Raw genomic sequence first — 14,998 nt, forward strand, 5'->3', positions numbered from 1 at the left:
TACTAAAAATATGCTGAGTAGTTTATAGAGAATTTACGGGGATTTACTGAGTAATTTATTAATAATTTACTGAGTAACTTACTGAGAATTTTCTGAGTAATTTACTAAGATATTTATCAAGTAATTAAATGGGAATTTACGGTGGAATTTATTGAGTAATTTAATAGAAATTTACTGAGTAATCTACTGAGAATTTACAGAGTAATTTACTAAGAAATTTATTGAGTAATGAGTAATTTTTTAAGAATTTACTAAGTAATGTACTAAGAATTTACTAGTAATTTACTAAGTAATTTATAGAGAATTTGCTGAGTGATTTATAGAGAATTTACTGGGTAATTTACTGGAATTTACTGAGTAATTTTCCGGTAATTTTTTGATAATTTACTGAGAATTCACTGAGTAACTTACTGAGAATTTACTTATAATTTACTGAGTAATTTATTGAATAATTTAAAAGGAATTTATTGAGAGATTTACTGAGTAATTTACTAAGAATTTACTAAGTAATTTATTGAGTAATTTACTGAGAATTTACTGAGAAATGTTTTAAGAATTTACTAAGTAATGTACTGAAAATTTAGTGGGAATTTACTAAGTAATTTATTAAGTAATTTACTGGGAATTTACTGAGAATTTACTGGTAATTTAATAAAAAATTTCGTAGAATTTAGTAAGTAATTTACTGAGAAATTTACTTAGTAATTTGCTGAGGAACTTACCGAGTAATTTACTTTGAATGTATTGAGTAATTTACAGGGAATTTACTGACAAATTTATTAAAAAATTACTGGTAATTTATTGAGGATTTACTGAGTAATTTACTTAGCATTTACTTAGTGATTTATTATGAATTTACTATGTAATTTATTGAGTAATTTACTAAGAATTGACTGAGTAATTTACTACGAATTTATTAATAATTTACTGAAAATTTACTGGGAATTTACTAACTAATTTTCTGAGAATTTACTCCGAATTTATGAAGTAATTTAATAAGAATTTACTGAGTAATTTATAGAGAATTTGCTGAGAATTTATTGAGAATTTCCTAATAATTTACTAAGAATTTACTGAGTAATTTATGAAGAATTTACTAAATAACTTATTGAGAATTTACTGAGTAATTTATTGAGGAATTTATTGAATAATTTAATAGGAATTTACTGAGGAATTTATTGAGCAATTGAATGGGAATTTACTGAGGAATTTACAGAGTAATCTACTGAGAATTTACTAAGTAATTTATTAAGAAATTTATTGAGTAATTTACTAAGTAATTTTTTAAGAATTACTGAGTAATGTACTGAGAATTTACTGGTAATTTACCAAGTAATTTATAGAGAATTTGCTGAGTAATTTACAGAGAATTTACTGAGTAATTTACTGGAATTTACTGCGTAATTTACTGAAAATTTACTAGTAAGTTATTGATAATTTACTGAGAATTTACTAAGGAATTTACTAAAAATTTACTGAGTAACTTACTGAGAATTTAGTGAGAATTTACGGAGTAATTTACTGAGTAATTTATTGAGTAATTTTCTGAGAATTTACTAAGTAATGTACTAAAAATTTACTAGGAATTTATTAAGTAATTTACTGGGAATTTATTGATAATTTATTGATAATTTATTGAGAATTTTCGTAGAATTTACTGAGTAATTTACAAAAAATTTACTGAGTAATTTACGGAGAATTTACTGGGAATTTGCTGAGTAATTTACTATGCAATTTATAAAGTAATTTACTGAGAATTTATTGAGTAATTTATTAAGAATTTACTGAGTAATGTACTTGGAATTTACTAGGAATTCACCATGTAATTTACTGAGAATTGACTGATGATTTTTTTGAGTAATTTGCTAGAAATTTACTAAGTAATTTACTAAGGAATTACTGAGAATTTACTAAGTAATTTACTGAGAATATACTGTGAAATTTACTAAGTAATTTACTGAGTAATTTATTGAGAAATATACTGAGAATTTGTTGGGAATTAATGTGTAATTTTACTGATAATTTTCTGAGAATTACATAGAATTTACTGAGCAATTTACTAAGAATTTATTGAGTAATTTACTGAGTATTTCTGAGCAATTTACTAAGAATTTACTAGGAATTCACTTAGTAATTTACTGAGAATTTACTAGTTATTTACTAAGAATTTACAGAGTAATTTACTGAGAATTTTATGAATAATTTAATAAGAATTTATTGAGTAATTTTTTAAGAATTTACTGAAAATTCATTGAGAATTTACCGAGTAATTTACATAGAATTTACTAGTAATTTATTGAGAATTTACTAAGTAATTTACTGAGAATTTACTTAGAATTTATTGGGAATTTTTTTTGAATTTACTCGTAATTCACTAAGAATTTACTGAGTAATTTATTGAGAATTTAATGAAAATTTACTGAGTACTTTACTAAGAATTTACTTAATAATTTACTGAGAATTTACAAAGAATTTACTAATAATTTATTGAGTAATTTACTCAGAATTTATTGTGGATTTACTGGTAATTTATTGAGAATTTACTAAGAATTTAATGGGAATTTAGTGAGAAATTTACTGAGAATTTACTAAGTAATTTACTAAGAATTTGCCGAGTAATTTACTATGTAATTTATTGAGTAATTTACTGAGAATTTAGTAAGGAATTTACTTGGAAATTACTGAGTACAAAATAATTTATTGAGAAATTTGTTAAGTAATTTGCTGAGAATTTACTAGGTAATTGTGGAAGCCGAATAAATAGCCGAATCAGAAGCATACGCTTTAGAAGGTAGACATTATTCAGCTCTAACCTGCATGACCAGGAGGCCGAATACAATAAATAGGCCGAGTAACTATTGAACTATTGGGCCGAATAAATAGGCGGATAGTGAGCAAAAAGGGGACCAGGCCCCGAGACCTTGGAAACGAGTATAAATAAAGGAACAACGGTCAAAGAAAGGTATGTGAAAACTAGTATGCTTAACTTAAAATATAAGTAACCCAGAGAGAGTAGAAACTGACTTGTCCGTCGGAGTGCAAATTCTGGTACCCTCGACCAGAGTGTTCTTTTCTTTTCAGGTGCTTATTTGAGGATCACGAGCATCTCCCAAGATCAGAAGAGTATTTCCAAACCACTTCCCCACAGTAATGTACTAAGAATTTGTAAGGAACTCACTGAGTAATTTACAGAAAATTTTACTGAGTAATTTACTGAGAATTTACTAAGAAATTACTGAGAATTTTCTCTAAAATTAACAAAGAATTTACTGAGTAATTTATTGAGAATTTATTAGTAATTTATTGAGAATTTACTGAGTAATTTACTAAAAATTTACTAAGTAATTTATTGAAAATTTACTGAGTAATTTACTGAGTAATTTATTAAGAATTTTCTGAGTAATTTACTGAGAATGTACTGGGAATATATTGAGAATTTATTGGGAATTCAATGAATAATTTACTTAGAATTTTCTGGTAATTTACTAAGAATTTAATGAGTAATTTACTTGGAATTTACTGAGAATTTATTGAGTAATTTACTGAGAATTTACTGAGGAATTTTATGGTAATTTACTGAGTAATTAACTTAGGGATTTTTTGAGTAATTTACTAAAAATTTACTAAATAATGTACTGAGAATTTACTGTGAATTGACCGAGTAATTTACTGAAGAATTTATTGAGTAATTTACTGAGAATTTACTGAGTAATGTACTGAGAATTTACTAAGTAATTTATTGAGAATTTACAAGTAATTTACTGAGAAATTTAATGAGAATTTACTGAGTAATTTACTTCGAATTTTCTAAGTAATTTTCTCAAGAATTTATTAAGTAATTTACGAAGAATTTATTAAGAATTTATTGTGTAATTTACTGAGAATTTGCTTAGAATTTTTTAATAATTTACTGAGAATTTACTGATAATTTACTTAGAATTTATTAGTTATTTACTGAGAATTACTTGTAATTCACTAAATAATTTACAGATAATTTACTGAGAATTTATCGAGCAATTAACTGAGAATTTACTGAGTAATTTATAGAGAATTAACTGAGTAATTTACCAAGAATTTATTTAGAATTTTCTAAAAATTTACTTAGTAATTTACTGGGAATTTACTAAGTAATTTACTCTGTAATTTACAAAAAAATTACTAATTAATTTACTGAGTAATTTTTTGAGAATTTACAGGAATTCATTGAGTAATTTTCTGAGGAATTTATTGAGTAATTTGTTGAGAATTTACTGAATAATTTACTGGGAATTTACTGAGAATGTACTGGGAATTTACTGAGAATGTATTGAAAATTTTTGGAAAATTTACTCAGTAAGTTACAAATAATTTACTGAGAATTTACTGGGAATTTACTGAGTAATTTACAAAGAATTTACTGAGTAATTTATTGATAATTATTGGTAATATACTTAGAATTATTGAGAATTTACTGAATAATTTACTGAGAATTTTCAGAGTAATTTACTGAGAATTTTCCGAAAATTTTACTCCGAATTTACTGAGACTTTACTAAAAATTTACTGAGTAATTTGTTGAGGAATTTATTGAGTAATTTACTAGGAGTTTACTAAGGAACTTATTGGAAATTTACTAGGTAATTTACTGAGTAATATGCTGAGAATTTACTAGAAATTCACTGACTAATTTACGGAGGAATTTATTGAGTAAGTTGTGAGAATTTACTGAGGATTAACTGAATAATTTATCAAGAATTTACTGAGTAATTTACTAAGTATTTTAATAAAAATTTACTGAGTAGTTTACTAAGAATTTACTACGAATTTATAGAGTAATTTATTGTGAATTTTATTAGTAATTTACTATGAATTTACTGGGAATTTACTAAGAATTTATTGGTAATTTACTGAGAATTTCTAGAGGAATTTTTTAATAATTTACTGAGAATTTACTTTGAATTTACTTAGTGATTTACTGAAAATTTACTAAGTAATTTATTGAGAATTTACCGAATAATTTACTAGAAATTTACTTGGGAATTTACTTAGTAATTTACTGAGTAATTTACTAAGAATCTACTGAGTAATTTACTAAGAATTTACTGAAAATTTTCGGAGTAATTTACTGCGAATTTATTGAGTAATTTACGAGAAATTTACTGAGAAAGTAATGATAATTTACTGAGAATTTACTGATAATTTGCTAAGTAACTTACTAAGAATTTATTGAGTAATTTACTGAGGAATTTATTAAGTAATTTATTGACTAATTTAATGAGAATTTACTGATGAATTTACTAGGAATTTACTAAGTAATTTACTGAGTAATTTATTAAGGAATTTATTGAGTAATTTGCTGAGAATTTACTTGGAATTCACCAAATAATTTACTGAAAAATTACTAAGTAATTTGTTGAGAATATATTTAGTAATTTACTGAGAATTTACACAGTAATTTATTGAGAAGTTACTGAGAAATTTACTGAGAATTTACTCAGAATTTACTTGTATTTTACTGAAGAATTTACTGGGAACTTACTGAGTATGTAACACCCTCAAAATATATATAAATCAACCAAAGAGATTCATGAACAAAATATGATATATATATTACTTTCATTCATTAGAGTTTACATTACAAAAGTGATTACATGTATTATACTTTCATAAATATTCATTCTGAAACTACAACATATAACACTAATGGATAACAATATAATAAATACCTTATGGGCTTACATCTTTCCAAGAGATACTTGGTTACAACAAAAGAGAGTCATAAGCTCTTTACAATTAAAGCACTTGGCTTATAAGAAAACATATATACACAAAACCAAAATAATAAAAATACAGCCCCCAGCCCCTAAGTATTCCAAGCTAAGCCCTTGGAAGCGGCATGTCACCTTTACCTGAAAGTGATTTCCCAAGTAGGGTGAGCCAAAACGCAGTAGAGATATACTAAAACAATATATGAGATTTAACTAAGGTATAAGCATTAGATAAATGTGCAATAATCTTAATCAACACATACTCTTTCCAAGACCATTCAATGTAGATGACCGTATCTCTATTCATTTCCATACATCCATTTCGGGTAAATCTATTAACCAAATTCATTGTCATCTTACCAATCAAAATGAGATTACAACTCAATGGTTCACAATTCAATTCATTCATCAATCCAACACTTCTATTTTCTCGCCATTTTACGGAATTACATCCGAGGGAACTGGCACCCATATATATGTAAGATTTCGGGACTTTCACCCTGGACAATCCGGCCAACTTAATTTTCAATGGAGTCCATCCCCTATCTCCTCCCAAACAATAGAGTACATCCCCTATCTCCTCTCAAACAATGATACATATACAATGTATTTGAACACGTTGTCATATGCAATGACTAATCAGTTCACATATTCAATGGTTTAATCAAAACGTCATATTCAATGACATAATTCAATCGATTAGTTTCAGTCTTCGTAACCCTCATGCAGTTTCTACAACAATCACACCTATCATCCACCGATAGCCCAAAACAGATATTTCTAAACAGATAAATAAATTTATCAAACAGATAATTTCCCAAATTTCCATAGGTGAGTGATTTACCAAATCCAACACCATTCATTCACATGTCCTCCCAATTTCATATTTCCCATACCAATTTCATTATTTATGCAAAATAGTTATTTAACATAAATTAGGGCAATTTTCCCTTTCTTTTTAAATATCAATCACACAAGTCTAATTTCATCATTTTAACCCATAAAATCCCATCTTCCATACTCTACATATACTCTCATGACCCAAAATAGAAAAACCCCTCTTTCAAATCTCAAGCTCAAACTCTAGTTTCACCCATAACCCCTAAACTCCACTATTTATACAAAATAACAAATACCTAGGTTAAAAACCATATCAAAGATTTGAAAATCCCTACCTCAAGTGGAGAAGCTCAAAGAGGAAGAAGGAGAAACTTGAAAATGCCCCAAACTCAAACATTCTTGGATCAAACGGAAGCCCACGAGTTGCTCTACCTTTTTCTCAAAGGGAGTAGAGTAAATAGTACTTGGATCAAAGAGTATTTGTAGAGAGAGAAGCTGCCAGATTAGGGTTTTGGGATGAAAAGAAATCAAAAGCGATGCAGAAAAGCTCTGCTGCGAACTAATATACGCAATCCTTGCTCAAGCGAAAGGAGTCGTTGCTCGAGCGACTAGACACAACAAGTGACCTCGCTCAAGTGCAAGAAGTGTCGCTTGAGCGCAAAATGAAAAGCTTCAGGTCTGCCACAGGCAGAGACACACGCTCGAGCGCAGAAACCTCGCTTGAGCAAAGGAATAACTAACACAAAGCTCGCTCGAGCGCAAGAAGCCTTGCTCGAGCGAAGAAATTCACCCTCCCCAGAAAAGCTGCATCTAGAAGGAAACCTGAGAGCTCCTAATTCTCGCTCAAGCGCAAAAAACCACACTCGAGCGAAGAGCAAAATACAAAAGGCTCACTCGAGCGCAAGAAGCCTCGCTTGAGCGAAGAAGCCAAAATCTGGGCAACAATAATCTAACCCAACTAATAACCAACCAGTTCCAAACTCACCCAATAAGTTCCAAAACTCAAATACAAAAAGTCAAAGGGGAAAAACACGACATAGATACAAAATTTAACCATGGACCCCAAGTCTGGGATACAACGAAGGTCGGGGCAAAACCGAGATCGCTATAACCTCCCCCCTTAAAGAATTTCGTCCTCAAAATTTTAGTACAAGTTTCAAACCCATGATTATTCAGTTTTCAACATGATCACAATTCAACACTCACCATCATGACCCACCCACCGGTCATTCCATCTCTTCACAAGAGAACAAATCCACAATATACATATCTCAACATATATTACCAATATGCATCTTCTAAAATTTAACTAATTCCAATACATACATCTCATGTTTCCAAAACATATTCAATGTTTATAACAAGTTTGCATTTCCAAAACTCAAATAACATATACAATGTTCAAATCAAATTTGCATTTCCGAGACATATTCAACATTTACAATGCTTCATAGCCCAAAACATATACAATGTTTTTATAGTTCATTAACAAAACTAAGATTTCAACATATACTCAAACATCAACAAATAGGTCCGGATATTTCTCTCGGACTTCCAATTCACACTCCCAAGTTGCTTCCTCAACCCGTGATGTTTCCACAATACTTTGACCAAGGGGATTGTCTTGCCTCGCAAGACTTGGTCCCGCCTATCCAAGACTCGTACCGGTCTCTCCTCATACGAGGCATCCTTGCCTACCTATAAGTCAGTCCAATCCAACACATGCGATGGATCCGGCTCGTACTTCCGAAGCATACTAATATGAAACACGTCAGGCACTTCGGAAAGTTATGGCGGCAACGCCAAACGATAGGCAACCTCTCCAATCCGCTCAAGGATCTCAAAAGGGCCAATAAATCGAGGGGATAACGTCCCTCTCTTCCCAAACCTCATCAAACCCCGTCTAGGAGATATTTTCAAAAAGACATGATCGCCCACTTCGAATGACAAAGGTCTCCTTCTACGGTCAGCATAACTCTTTTGGTGACTCTAGGCTGTAACTAACCTCTTACGGATAAGTGCCACTTTCTCCGTCATTTTCTAAACCAACTCTGGACCTAACAAAGGTGCATCACCCACCTCGGCCCAACACACTGGAGATCTACACGGTCGACCATACAAGGCCTCAAACGGTGCCATACCAATACTCGATTGGAAACTGTTACCGTAGGCAAACTCCACTAAGGGTAAGTGTCTATCCCACGACCTTTTAAAGTCAAGGACACATCCTCGAAGTATATCCTCAAGGATCTGAATAGTATGCTCGGACTGCCCATCAGTTTGAGGATGGTAAGCGGTACTAAAGGTCAGTCTTGTGCCCAAGGCACTCTACAAGCTCTGCCACAACCGAGCAGTGAAATGCGGATCTCTATCCGAAACGATCGTCACAGGGACCCCGTGCAACCTCATTATGTCCCGAATATACAAGTCAGCAAGACAATCTACTGAATCTCTTACGCGCATAGGAATAAAAATGCGCCGATTTAGTCAGTCGATCAACTACCACCCAAATGGCATCACTACCCCGTTGAGTCCTCGGAAGGCCCATAACAAAATCCATCGTGACATGCTCCCATTTCCACTCAGCTATAGGCAAAGGTTGCAACAAACCCGCTGGCCTCTGATGTTCAGCCTTCACTTGCTGACAAGTAATGCATTTTGACAAAAACACGGCCACATCTTTCTTTATTCCCCTCCACCAAAACTGGCGACTTAGATCATGATAAATCTTTATGCCTCCCAAATGCACCACAAGGCGTGAATGGTGAAACTCTCGGAGTACTTCCTCTTAGCAAGTCTCCGATACAAATAAGCGGTCACGGTATCTCACACTCAGGTCGGGGTACACAGTCAAACCCTTCTCTACTTTCCCATTGGAGATTTTCTCCCGGAGAGATTCTACCTCAAAGGTACCCCTCGTGTGTTTTCAACTGTCGTAAGCCATAGGCTACTACTTTCCCCTCTTGCATTAGCACACAACCCAAACCCTCTCGTGAGACATCACAATACAGAGAATAACCCAAATCTCTCTCCAAAATAATCAAGATTGGAGCAGTGGTAAGTCTAACCTTAAGCTCTTGGAACGACTTTTCACAAGTCTCACTCCATACAAATTTGACCCCTTTCCTTGTCAGTCTAGTCAAAGGCAAAGCTAATATGGAGAAATCCTTCACGAACCAACGGTAATACTCGACCAAACCCAAGAAACTACAAATATCAAAAACATTCTCAGGTTGTGCCCAATCCTGCACTGCCTCTACAGTCACCCCTTCCCCAGATACTACATGGCCTAAGAACTTAACCTCTCTTAGCCAGAACTCACACTTCCCAAATTTAGCATACAGCTTGTGGGCTTTAAGCAACTCAAGCACCACTCGCAAGTGTTCCTCATGCTCCTCCTCAGATGGTGAGTAAATCAAGATATCGTCCACAAAGACTACCACAAAACGATCTAAGAACTCTCAAAAGATTTGGTTCATCAAGTCCATAAACACAGCTGGGGCATTGGTTAGCCCAAAAGGCATCACAAGAAACTCATAGTGGCCATACCACGTACGGAATGCCGTCTTTGGGATATCTTCCTCCCTGACCCTCAACTGATGGTAGCCTGATCTCAAGTCTATCTTAGAGAAACAGCGAGACCCTTTCAACTGATCAAATAGGTCATCTATACGAGGTATAGGATACTTGTTCTTAACCGTAACCCGGTTCAACTTCCTTTAATCAATACAAAGTCGCAAGCCCCCATCTTTCTTTTTAGCAAAGACGGCCGGTGCTCTCCAAGGTGAAGTACTAGGGTGAATGAAGCCCTTATCTAATAATTCCTAGAGCTGAACCTTCAGCTCACTCAGTTCAACTAGTGCAAAACGATACGGTGCCATGGAAATCGGTGTCGTGCCAAGCACTAAATCAATCGAGAACTCGATCTCTTGGTGAGGTAGTAAACTAATAAGATCCTCAGGAAGACATCCGAGTACTCACAAACCACTCTTGGCAACTCGACATGGGCCTTATTACACTCACTACTCATAAAGCTAGCGAGAAGACAACTAAGCTCACTCCGCCCGCGCGAATCATACACCGGTGATAAGACTCTACCAACCCGATCTCCTACGAAATGAAAACAGTCACCGCTCAAAGTACATACAATAACCCTTTGACGGTAGCAATCTATAACAGCCCGGTATGACGATAACCAGTCCATACCCAAAATAACATTAAAACCAGTCATATCCATCAATATAAAGAAAAACGAAAGTCGGCGATCGGTGACCTCTATATCACAGCCTCGACACCCCTCTTTCAAAACCAACTCACCCCCGACAGGTGACACAACACAAATAGGAGATGCTAACCATGCCAACTCCAACCCCAAAATAGATGCAAATGCAAATGAAATAAATGAATGGGATGCACCCGTATCAATCAACACATTAGCAACCGAGTTGCAAAACAAAAAGATACCTCTTACAATGGATGAAGCCGGTACAAGATGTGGCGCTGTAACAGCATACATGCGCCCCATTGGTCTCTGGTCTACCTGCTCACCCCTTGGAGCATATGACTGCTGCACTAACTGAGCTGAAGAGGGTCCTTGATTAGCCCTCGAGGCCTGTACTGACTGAGCTAGATGGTGACTCTGTGTCTGCCTCAAACCAGACGCACCATGTGATAACCCTGGTCCAATTATGCTAATTAATCTTAATTATGGTTGTGGTTATGTGTTTGATATGATTTTGTGTGCCATTTGTGTGGATATATGTGGTTTTGAATTTCTATCTGTTCACCGTGGGAAAATCAATTTGATTATCTGCTTCGGAATTTAAATTGAAGGCCTTATCGGCCACAGAAACTGAAATTTGACTACGCCATTGTGATTGGCGTAATTTTTAGAGCCTACGGTGAAATTTAATTGAAAATTGATTCGGATCAAATTAAATAGATTAAATTAATGAAATGGTGCTCAATTATTTAATATTAAAGGAATGTGTTTGAGAATGAGCTTTTAAAGGGCAAATTTACACCCTCAATCACTTTACTTGAGCTCAAAATCAGATTTTGTACCTTAGAAAGAGAGAGGGTCAACTAAAGAGAGAGAGAGGGTGAAGAAATGGAAGATTTAAGCAAGAAACTTGAGTAATTGAAGACCAACTCAAGATTTGACCATAAATTGGGAAGATTAAGCTTCTAGGTGAGTAATTGGTTATGAATTCATGAGTTTAATATTGTAATTTTGTGAATTTAAAGTTGAATGGTGGTCAAGAATAAGAATTGTGTTGTATTTGATGAGTTTGAAGTCATGGAATGCATGCATGTGTATAATTGCCATGAATTTGTATAGTTCAGCATGAAAAGTATGATCCATGTGGAATTTTGGTTAAAGTTCATGCTTGTGATCACCATTTGCACCATTTAAGTTGAAAATGGGAGTTATATCTCTCATGCATGTACAAATCATAAGAGTATGAGTTTTGAATGCATGAATTTGTTATGTGGAAAGGAGTTTGGTGTAATTTAGAGCATACATGTATTTGATTCATGATATTTGAGTTCCTTAATGTTGTAATTTGGTGTTTGTATCATGTTAGTATATATATATATGAGAAATTTGGGCCGTAAAATGCAAGAAATACCAACTTGAATGCATGTTTGAACCTCAAGAACAGTTCCAGAAAACCCAGAATTCATGAAGTCCGCTCGAGCGGGGGAACCGTCGCTCGAGCGGGAAATACGAGCTCCCAGAAGTTTTACAGACATGAATGTTTGCTCGAGCGGGGAGATTCACGCTCGAGCGGAGAGCCATGTAGTGGGACTTTCAGCTTGAGTGCCCGACTTCACGCTCGAGCGTAAAAATGAGGCAACCAGTACTTTTACGGACCTAATAGGTCCGCTCGAGCGAGGACCCCTATTTCAGAAAATTTGTAAAGGTGTTCTATGTTTCATTTTCTGCTCTCTATCACTTCTAAGTACTCTTAGGCATATATTGAGCTTTATGAGTGAATTAAAAGAATAAGAAAGAAGCCTACGAGGGATGTATGAATTAAGAAACGGATTGAATCGTTTGTGACCCATGTGTGCTATGTAATATGTAGGGTCAAGCTCAAGGGTGAATCCACCGGCAGAACACTGTGAGTAATATCTTAATAAAGATGTATTGAAGTATGTTATTTGTCCAATTGCTTATTTCTCTATAAGTCTTATAAGCTCATTAATCTGAATTGTAGACAAATGTTTGCTATGCCAAATGAATGAGCCAAACGGCGATTTGACATGAATGAAAGAATGGTTGGGCCAAAGGCCAGTCTGACATAAATAAAAGAATGCTTAGGCCAAAGGCCAGTCTAACATGAATGAAAGAATGGTTAGGCCAAAGGCCGGTCTGACATGAATGAAAGAATAAATGGGCCAAAGGCCAGTTTGACATGAGTGAAGGAATGAATGGGCCAAAGGCCGTTTGACATGAATGGATTGGGCCTGAGGCCGTCTGATGTGTTTGGAACCGCAATTATCTGATATATATATATATACTAGATAGAAATATGAATTGGGCCCGAGGCCGTTGGTGTATGTTGTTCTAAATACTGTTCGTGTATTTTCCTTATTTGATATTATTCACTGGGCTTTCACTCATGCTCATTCATGTATCTGTAGGTGAGCCAAGGGAGGTCCAAACCCAGCCTCAGTGAAGTTTGTGAGAAACAGCCAAGGTTTTGAAGAGTCAGCCTATACGTCTCACGCACGAGACTTGTTTTCGCCCTTTTGCTAGTTTGCTATATTTTGTCATGTTGGCGAGAACTTTGGTTTACAGTTGTATATAGTTTTGATCGGCTGACTTAGACTTGAATGATCCTGTGTGTATAGAACCATGTGTTATTACATAATATAATGTGAGTTATTAACATGTATATGCATGGATTGTTATGATGTGCCATGTAAACACAGCTCTATGGACAAAAGTTTGAATTTGCTTCCGTTTGGCCCCTTTACTCTAATGAGTTATGTCTTGTTTGGTTTGAGGTCGTAGGTAATCCCTTGATTACTGGCCGGTTATGTCCTTAACCCATAGGGGCGGGGTCCGGGTCATGACACACTAGGTGTGCCACCCAATTGTGAGCAAAACCTCTTCAAGTGCCTCGCTTGCCCACACTGATAACAAGTGAGCGAATGGCCTCTACCCTGACTCTGGCCCTAAGAACGAGCCGAAGATGCAGTTGCTTGCTGCCCTCCTCCTCTCTACGGGCAAGCTGGAGACTTGTGGCCCAACTGGCCACATTTGAAACAAGTGACGTCTCCCTGACCACCTCTCCCAGAACCCGAACTCGGCACTAGAAAGGTTGATCTCAACTGTGCTCCTTGGGATTGTTGAGGGTTAGAGCCCCTCTGCCTCTTGCCGTCTCCCTAACGATACTGACTCCTTCTATAGCCCCTCATTCTCTCCTCCTCCGCATGCATAATAGTCTCAAGATGGGCTGCAGCCTCCACAAGGTGCCCATAATCCCTAATCATGGACCCGGAACCTCTAAACAAGAGCCCGGTCCTCAGTCTCTTCTTGAACTCCAGACAACGGCGTTCCTCTATCGCCACTAACTCTGGTGCAAACCTAAACAAGCTAATAAAGGTGGCCTCAAACTCAGCCACTGGTGTATTCAACCACACCAACTTGGAGAACTGATCCCTCAACTTCTCCCTCATTGTAGCAGGCAAGTACTTGTCCTGGAAGGCTTCCTAAGTTCCTTCAATGCACCCCCGCGCATACTTCCACCACTGACCCGCGTCTCCCTTCAATTGGAAGGACACCAAGGTCACTCTCAAACCTCTATCTTTAATGCCGAGCATCTCAAACGTCTTCGTCATCTGTTCTAACCACTCATCAGCCCTCAATGGCTCCTTAGGGTCACCCAAAAACTCATCCGGATTCGACCGGAAGAACTTGCTCTTCAAAAAAGACGGCCTTACCTCAGCTGCTTGGGCCTGGACTTGATTCTCAGCCCTGAAAATAACCAATTCCTTTTTCCTGTGCTGGAATCTCATCTGGTACAAGCATCTCGTGCCTCCTAGACCACTCCTACCACCACAGCCTTGTCCTGACATCCTAGTAAAGGTAACAAAAAAGGTTAGCACATTTACAAATGTGTCGAAGCTATCTCACTCGCGTCCTAATATGATGGACAACTGTAATTCACTTCACACAAGCACATAATCACACAAACACATATGAATTTCATTTTCGAATAACGACCGTCCTATGCCGTTGCTAGAGTTCCAGTTAGAAACGGCAGTGACCAAGTGCCTTTCCAACAGGACTCCCAGAAACCCATGGACCTGATCAACATCCTGGAAATTAAATCTTATACCCATATAATCACATAAACATGTTATCATATAATCACATAACATCATACTTAAGTCTTT

This window comes from Camellia sinensis, chromosome 9 (genome assembly GCF_055761805.1).
Source record: "Camellia sinensis isolate YWXY chromosome 9, ASM5576180v1, whole genome shotgun sequence".
Taxonomy (NCBI): Eukaryota; Viridiplantae; Streptophyta; class Magnoliopsida; order Ericales; family Theaceae; genus Camellia; species Camellia sinensis.